Below are 9365 nucleotides of genomic sequence, written 5' to 3'. Positions count from 1 at the left end.
GACAACTCAGGATCTGTGGACCCCACAGGATCCCCACCTACCCCACCACTCTCTCTCTTCATTCTTCTTTTGCTCGAGGACGAGCAAACCTTCTAAGTTTGGTGTGGTAAAAGCGTTGCTTTTTGTTTCTCCATAACCATTTATGGCACCTAAGGCCGGAGAAACCTCTAGAAAGAGGAAAGGGAAGGCAAAAGCTTCCACCTCCGAGCCATGGGAGATGGAGAGATTCGTCTCAAGGGATACACTTTCCTCCACAAAACTATTGGGAGCAAATTAACACCTCCCTAGGAGAATTGAGTTCCAACATGGGACAACTAAGGGTGAAGCACCAAGAACATTCCATCCTCCTCCATGAAATTAAAGAAGATCATAGAATCATGAGAGATGAGCAACAAAGGCAAGGAAGAGACATTGAGGAGCTCAAGCACTCCATAAGATCTTCAAGAGGAAGAACAAGCCGCCATCACTAAGGTGGACCCGTTCTTTAATCTCCTTGTTCTTTATTTTCTATTTTTCGAAATTTTATGCTTATGTTTATCTATGTTTGTGTCTTATTACATGATCATTAGTATCTTAGTGTCTATGCCTTAAAGCTATGAATGTCCTATGAATCCATCACCTTTCTTAAATGAAAAATATTTTATTACAAAAGAACAAGAAGTATAGGATTTCGAATTTATCTCTGAAACTAGTTGAATTAGTTTGATGTGGTGACAATACTTTTTGTTTTCTGAATGAATGCTTGAACAATGCATATGTTTTTTGAATTTGTTGTTTAAAGAATGTTAAATTTTTTGGCTCTTGAAAGAATGATGGAAAAGGAGAAATGTTATTGAGGATCTAAAAAAATCATCAAATTGATTCTTGAAACAAGAAAAAGCAAAAAAAAAACAAAAAAAAAACAAAAAAAAAAGAAGAGAAGAAGAAAAAGCAAGCAGAAAAAGCCAATAGCCCTTTAAACCAAAAGGCAAGGGTAGAAATAAAAAGTGATCCAAGACAAAAAGAGTGTGCTTAAGAACCCTGGATACCTCTAATTGGGGACTCTAGCAAAGCTGAGTCACAATCTAAAAAGGTTCACCCAGTTATGTGTCTGTGGCATGTATGTATCCGTGGTAATATTGGAAGACAGAGTGCTTTGGGCCACAGCCAAGACTCATAAAGTAGCTATGTTCAAGAATCATCATACTTCACTAGGAGAATCAATAACACTATCTGAGTTCTGAGTTCCTATAGATGCCAATCATTCTAAACTTCAAAGGATAAAGTGAGATGCCAAAACTGTTCAGAAGCAAAAACCTAATAGTCCCGCTCATCTAATTGGAGCTAAGTTTCTTTGATATTTTGGAGTCTATAGTATGTTCTCTTCTTTTTATTCTATTTTGATTTTCAGTTGCTTGGGGACAAGCAACAATTTAAGTTTGGTGTTGTGATGAGCGGATAATTTATACGCTTTTTGGCATTGTTTTTAGTATGTTTTTAGTATATTTTAGTTAGTTTTTATTATATTTTTATTAGTTTTTAGTTAAAATTCACTTTTCTGGACTTTACTATGAGTTTGTGTGTTTTTCTGTGATTTCAGGTATTTTCTAGCTGAAATTGAGGGTCCTGAGCAAAAATCTGATTCAGAGGCTGAAAAGGACTGCAGATGCTGTTGGATTCTGACCTCCCTGCACTCGAAGTAGATTTTCTGAAGCTACAGAAGCCCAATTGGCGCGCTCTCAACGGCGTTGGAAAGTAGACATCCTGGGCTTTCCAGCAATGTATAATAGTTCATACTTTGCCCGAGATTTGATGGCCCAAACCGGCGTTGCAAATCAGCTTCAGAATTCCCAGCGTTTAACGCTAGAACTGGCATAAAAATTGGAGTTAAATGCCCAAACTGGCATAAAAGCTGGCGTTTAACTCCAAAAAAAGTCTCTACACATAAAAGCTTCAATGCTCGGCCCAAGCACACACCAAGTGGACCCCAGAAGTGGATTTTTACGTGATTTACTCATTTCTGTATACCCAAGGTTACTAGTTCACTATTAATAGGATCTTTTGGACATTGTATCTGTACCTCATGACACTTTACACGTTTTTCATTGTATCTTCTACAGCATGAGTCTCTAAACCCCATGGTTGGGGGTGAGGAGCTCTGCTGTGTCTTGATGGATTAATGCAATTACTACTGTTTTTCATTCAATCATGCTTGCTTCCATTCTAAGATATCACTTGTTCTTAAACCTGATGAATGTGATTATCCGTGACACTCATCATCATTCTCAACTATGAACGTGTGCCTGACAACCACCTCTGTTATACCTTAGATTGAGTAGATATCTCTTGGATTCTTTAATCGGAATCTTCGTGGTATAAGCTAGAATTGATGGCGGCATTCAAGAGAATCCGGAAGGTCTAAACCTTGTCTGTGGTATTCTGAGTAGGATTAAAGGATTGAATGACTGTGACGAGCTTTAAACTCCTGAGGGCTGGGCGTTAGTGACAGACGCAAAAGAATCGCTGGATTCTATTCCAACCCGATTGAGAACCGACAGATGATTAGCCGTGCTGTGACAGAGCACGTTGAACATTTTCACTGAGAGGATGGGAGGTAGCCATTGACAACGGTGAAACCCTACATACAGCTTGCCATGGAAGGAGCCTTGCGTGTTTGAAGAAGAAGACAGTAGGAAAGCAGAGGTTCAGAAGACAGAGCATCTCCAAAACCTCAACCTGTTCCCCATTACTGCAAAACAAGTACTTATTTCATGTTCTTTTTCTTTTTACAATCAACCCTGATAATTATTGATATCCTGACTAAGAGTTACAAGATAACCATAGCTTGCTTCAAGCCGACAATCTCCGTGGGATCGACCCTTACTCACGTAAGGTATTACTTGGAAGACCCAGTGCACTTGCTGGTTAGTTGTGCGGGATTGCAAAAGTGTGATTGCAATTTCGTGCACCATGAATTTAACATAAAAACTAATGAAAACATCCCTAAAAGTAGCTTGAACTTGCTAAAAACTACCTAAAAATAATGCCAAAAAGCGCATAAATTATCCGCTCATCACAACACCAAACTTAAATTGTTGCTTGTCCCCAAGCAACTGAAAATCAAATAGGATAAAAAAAGAAGAGAATATACTATAAATTCCAAAATATCATTGAATATTAATTCTAATTAGATGAGCGGGACTTGTAGCTTTTTGCTTCTGAATAGTTTTGGCATCTCACTTTTTCTTTTGAAGTTTAGAATGATTGGCTTCTCTAGGAACTTAGAATTTCGGATAGTGTTATTGACTTTCCTAGTTAAGTATGTTGATTCTTGAACACAGCTACTTATGAGTCTTGGCCGTGGCCCTAAGCACTTTGTTTTCCAGTATTACCACCGGATACATAAATGCCACAGACACATAACTGGGTGAACCTTTTCAGATTGTGACTCAGCTTTGCTAGAGTCCCCAATTAGTGGTGTCCAGAGCTCTTAAGCACACTCTTTTGCTTTGGATCACGACTTTAACCACTCAGTCTCAAGTTTTTCACTTGGACCTGCATGACACAAGCACATGGTTAGGGACAGCTTGGTTTAGCCGCTTAGGCCTGGATTTTATTTCCTTGGCCCTCCTATCCATTGATGCTCAAAGCCTTGGATCCTTTTTACCCTTGCCTTTTGGTTTTAAGGGCTATTGGCTTTTTCTGCTTGCTTTTTCTTTTTCTTTCTATTATTTTTTTTCGCCATTTCTCTCTTTTTTTTCGCAAGCTTTCTTTTTCACTGCTTTTTCTTGCTTCAAGAATCAATTTCATGATTTTTCAGATCATCAATAACATTTCTCTTTGTTCATCATTCTTTCAAGAGCCAACAATTTTAACATTCATAAACAACAAGATAAAAAATATGCACTGTTCAAGCATTCATTCAGAAAATAAAAAGTATTGTCACCACATCAATATAATTAAACTAAATTCAAGGATAATTTCGAAATTCATGTACTTCTTGTTCTTTTGAATTAAAAACATTTTTAATTTAAGAGAGGTGAAGGATTCATAGAATTTATTCATAGCTTTAAGACATAGTTACTAAACACTAAATGATCATGAAGTAGAGACACAAAACATAAATAAACATAACATAGAAACCGAAAAATAGAAAGAAATAAGAACAAGGAATGAATCCACCTTAGTGGCGTCTTCTTCTTGAAGGACCAACAATGTCCTTAAGCTCTTCTATGTCCCTTCCTTGCCTTTGTTGCTCCTCCCTCATTGCTCTTTGATCTTCTCTTATTTCATGGAGAATGATAGAGTGCTCATGATGTTCCACCCTTAATTGTTCCACATTGTGGCTCAAATCTTCTAAGGAAGTGTTGAGTTGTTCCCAATAGTTGTTGGGAGGAAAGTGCATCCCTTGAGGCATCTCAGGGATTTCTTGATGATGAGCTTCCTCATGCATCTCTTGAGAACTGTGGAGGGTCTCTCTTGCTTGCTCCATCCTCTTCTTGGTGATGGGCTTATCCTCTTCAATGGAGATGTCTCCTTCTATGATAACTCCAGCTGAGTAACATAGATGGCAAATAAGGTGAGGAAAAGCTAGCCTTGCCATGGTGGAGGGCTTTTCGGCTATTTTGTAGAATTCATTGGAGATGACTTCTTGAACTTCTACTTCCTCTCCAATCATGATGGCCCGATCCACAGTAACTTCAGATCGGTTGCTAGTGGGAATGATGGAGCGTTGAATGAATTCCAACCATCCTCTAGCCACAGGCTTGAGGTCCAGTCTTCTTAGTTGGACTGGCTTGCCTTTGGAATCTCTTTTCCATTGAGCTCCTTCCACACATATGTTCATAAGGACTTAGTCCAACCTTTGATTAAAGTTGACCCTTCTAGTGTAGGAGCGTACATCTTCTTGCATCATGGGCAAGTGGAACGCCAATCTCACATTCTCCGGACTAAAATCTAAGTATTTCCCCCGAACCATTGTGAGATAATTCTTTGGACTCGGGTTCATACTTTGATCATGGTTCCTAGTGATCCATGCATTGGCATAGAATTCTTGAACCATTAAGATTCCGACTTGTTGCATGGGATTGGTTAGGACTTCCCAACCTCTCCTTCGGATCTCATGTCGGATCTCCGGATACTCATTTTTCTTGAGCTTGAAAGGGACCTCAGGGATCACCTTCTTCTTTGCCACAACATCATAAAAGTGGTCTTGATGGCTTTTGGAGATGAATCTTTCCATCTCCCATGACTCGGAGGTGGAAGCTTTTGTCTTCCCTTTTCCTTTTCTAGAGGATTCTCCGGCCTTAGGTGCCATTGATGGTAATGGAAAAACAAAAAAGCTTATGCTTTTACCACACCAAACTTAAAATATTGCTCGCCCTCGAGCAAGAGAAGAAAGAAGAGAAGAAGAAGAAGAAGAAAATATGGAGGAGAAGGAGGAGTGTAGGTTTCGGCCAAGGTATAGAAGAAGGGGTTGTGTTGTGTGAAAATGAAGTGGAATGGAGGGGTTTATATAGGAAAATGGGAGAGGGTAGGTTTGGCCATTTTAGGGTGGGTTTGGGTGGGAAAGTGTTTTTGAATTTTGAAGGTAGGTGGGGTGTATGGGGAAGAGTGGATGGATGTGATTGGTGAAGAGGTGATGGGGAAGAGAGATTCAAGTGATTGGTGAAGGGTTTTGGGAAAAAGTGTTTTATTGGGAGGAGAGATTCAGAGATTGAAGTTGTTGGGAAGTGTGACATGGGGAAGAGTGTTATAGGATTAGGAGGTAAGGTGGGAATATGTTAGGTGGGGATCCTGTGGGGTCCACAGATCCTGAGGTGATCCTGTGGGGTCCACAGATCCTGAGGTGTCAAGGAATTCCATCCCTGCACCAAATAGGCATCTAAAATGCCTTTGCATACCATTCCGGCGTTTAAACGCCGAGTTGATGCACGTTCTGGGCATTCAACGCCCATGTAAAGCATGTTCTGGGCGTTCAACACCCATATGTAGCATGTTTCTGGCGTTGAACGCCAGTTCCATGCTTGTTACTGGCGTTCAGCGCCAGCTTTTCTCAAGGCACATTCCTGGTGTTCAAATGCTAGAATATTGCTTGTTTCTAGCGTTCAGCGCCAGATTCATGCTCTGTTCTGGCGTTGAACGCCAGCCAGATGCTCCTTACTGGCGTTGAACGCCAGTCTGTCCTTCCTCCAGTGTGTGATTTTTCTTCTGCTATTTTTTTTATTCTGTTTTTAATTTTTATATTTTTTTGTGACTCCACATGATCATGTACCTAATAAAACATAAAATAAAAATAAAAATAAAATAAAATAAAATAAAAATTAGATAAATAAAATTGGGTTGCCTCCCAACAAGCGCTTCTTTAATGTCAGTAGCTTGACATTGGGCTCTCATGGAGCCACAAGGTGATCAGGTCAATGTTGTATAGTCCCAACACCAAACTTAGAGTTTGGATATGGGGTCTTAACACCAAACTTAGAGTTTGGTTGTGGCCTCCCAACACCAAACTTAGAGTTTGACTGTGGGGGCTCTTCTTGACTCTGAACTGAGAGAAGCTCTTCATGCTTACTCTCTTTTGTCACAGAGGGATGGCCATGTGCCTTAAACACAAGGTAGTCCTCATTCAATTGAAGGACTAATTCACCTCTGTTGACGTCTATCACAGCTCCTGCTGTAGCTAGGAAAGGTCTTCCAAGGATGATGCATTCATCCTCATCCTTCCTAGTGTCTAAGATTATGAAATCAGCAGGGATGTAAAGGCCTTCAACCTTTACTAACACGTCCTCTACTATTCCATAAGCTTGTCTCAATGACTTGTCTGCCAATTGTAGTGAGAACAAGGCAGGTTGTACCTCAATGATCCCCAGCTTCTCCATTACAGAGAGGGGCATAAGATTTATCCCTGACCCTAGATCACATAGAGCTTTTTCAAAGGTCATGGTGCCTATGGTACAAGGTATTAAGAACTTGCCAGGATCTTGTCTCTTTTGAGGTAAAATTTGCTGAATCCAGGTATCTAGTTCGCTAATGAGCAAGGGAGGTTCACTTTCCCAAGTCTCATTACCAAACAACTTGGCATTCAGCTTCATGATAGCTCCTAAATATTGAGCAACTTGCTCTCCAGTCACATCTTCATCCTCTTCAGAGGAAGAATAGTCTTCAGAGCTCATGAATGGCAGAAGGAGATTTAATGGAATCTCTATGGTCCCTATATGAGCCTCAGATTCCTTTGGATCCTTACTAGGAAACTCCTTCTTGCTTGAGAGATGTCCCAGGAGGTCTTCCTCACTAGGATTTTCGTCCTCCTCCTCCCTTGTGCATTCGGCCATATTGATTACATCAATGGCCTTGCACTCTCCTTTTGGATTCTCTTTTGTATTGCTTGGGAGAATACTGGGAGGAGTTTCAATGACTTTCTTACTCAGCTGGCCCACTTGTGCTTCCAGATTTCTGATGGAGGATCTTGTTTCACTCATGAAACTGAAAGTGGCCTTTGACAGATCAGAGACTAGATTGGCTAAATTAGAAGTGTTTTGTTCAGAATTCTCTGTCTGTTGCTGAGAAGATGATGGAAAAGGCTTGCTATTGCTTAGTCTATTGCGTCCACCATTGTTAAAGCCTTGTTGAGGCTTTTGTTGATCCTTCCATGAGAAATTTGGATGATTTCTCCATGATGAATTATAGGTGTTTCCATAAGGTTCACCCATGTAATTGACATCTGCCATTGCAGGGTTCTCAGGATCATAAGCTTCTTCAGAAGCTGCCTCTTTAGTACTGTTGGATGCATTTTGCCATTCATTCAGACTTTGAGATATCATGTTGACTTGCTGAGTCAATACTTTGTTCTGAGCCAATATGGCATTCAAAGCATCAATCTCAAGAACTCCCTTCCTCTGAGGTGTCCCATTATTCATGGAATTCCTCTCAGAAGTGTACATGAACTGGTTATTTGCAACCATGTCAATGAGTTCTTGAGCCTCTTCAGGCGTTTTCTTTAGGTGAATAGATCCACCTGCAGAATGGTCCAATGACATTTTCGAAAACTCAGATAGACCATAATAGAATATATCTAATATGGTCCATTCTGAAAACATGTCAGATGGACACCTTTTGGTCAACTGCTTGTATCTTTCCCAAGCTTCATAGAGGGATTCACCATCTTTTTGTTTGAAGGTCTGAACATCCACTCTAAGCTTGCTCAGCTTTTGAGGAGGAAAGAATTTAACCAAGAAGGCTGTGACCAGCTTATCCCAAGAGTCCAGGCTATCCTTAGGTTGTGAATCCAACCATATTCTAGCTCTGTCTCTTACAGCAAAAGGGAAAAGCATGAGTCTGTAGACTTCAGGATCAACTCCATTCGTCTTAACAGTCTCACAAATCTGCAAGAACTCAGTTAAAAACTGGTAAAGATCTTCGGATGGAAGTCCATAAAACTTGCATTTCTGTTGCATTAAAGCAACTAGTTGAGGCTTAAGCTCAAAATTATTGGCTCCAATGCCAGGAATGGAGATGCTTCTTCCATCAAATTTGGACGTTGGCTTTGTGAAGTCACCAAGCATTCTCCTTGCATTATTATTATTTTCGGCTGCCATCTCCTTCTCTTGCTCTAATATTTCTGAAAGGTTACCTTTAGATTGTTGTAACTTAGCTTCTCTTAGTTTCTTCAAAGTCCTTTCAGGTTCAGGATCAGCTTCAACAAGAGTGCTTTTGTCCTTGTTCCTGCTCATATGAAAGAGAAGAAAACAAGAAAAGAAAGAGGAATCCTCTATGTCACAGTATAGAGATTCCTTTATGTTAGTAGAAAAAGAAGGGGAGAAGGGTGAAGAAGAGTGGGTTCAGATATTTAGATGAAGAGAGGTGAAGAGAAGTGTTAGTAAATAAATAATTAAATAGAATAAGAAAAGAGAGGGAGAATTCGAAAATAAATTTTTTTGAAAAGGGGTTAGTATTTTCGAAAATTAGAGATAAAATAAGATTAAAATTAAAATTTAAAGCAAAAGAATTTTTGAAAAAGAGATGAGATATTTTTGAAAATTAGAGAAGGAAAAGTAGTTAGGTGGTTTTGAAAAAGATAAGAAACAAACAAAAAGTCAAATAGTTAGTTGAAAAAGATATTAAAATCAAATTTGAAAAGATTAGAAGATAAGAAGTTAGATAAGATATTTTGAAATCAAATTTTGAAAAAGATAAAATTTTTGAAAAAGATAAGATAAAAGATAAAAAGATTTAATTCAAAAATTTGAAATTACTTACCTTACTAACAAGAAACTACAAAATGAGATTCTAAAACTTAAAGATTGAACCTTTCTTAACAAGAAAGTAACAAACTTCAAATTTTTGAATCAATCACATTAATTATTAGTGAATTTTCGAAAATATGATAT

At 39.0% G+C, this 9365-nt stretch overlaps 1 non-coding gene across 1 annotated transcript; it reads left to right on the top strand.

Annotated features, from left to right (window-relative positions):
• Positions 1-8073: 8073 nt before the first annotated feature.
• LOC130958528 (small nucleolar RNA R71) lies at positions 8074-8177 on the top strand. The gene has a single exon (XR_009077644.1). It is a non-coding gene; the product is annotated as a small nucleolar RNA R71 (small nucleolar RNA).
• The last annotated feature ends 1188 nt before the right edge of the window (positions 8178-9365 follow it).

This window comes from Arachis stenosperma, chromosome 10, assembly GCF_014773155.1.
Source record: "Arachis stenosperma cultivar V10309 chromosome 10, arast.V10309.gnm1.PFL2, whole genome shotgun sequence".
In the NCBI taxonomy this organism is placed as follows: domain Eukaryota; kingdom Viridiplantae; phylum Streptophyta; class Magnoliopsida; order Fabales; family Fabaceae; genus Arachis; species Arachis stenosperma.
The sequence above is the reverse complement of the archived record's forward strand: the minus strand, read 5'-3'. Positions and strand labels throughout refer to the sequence as shown.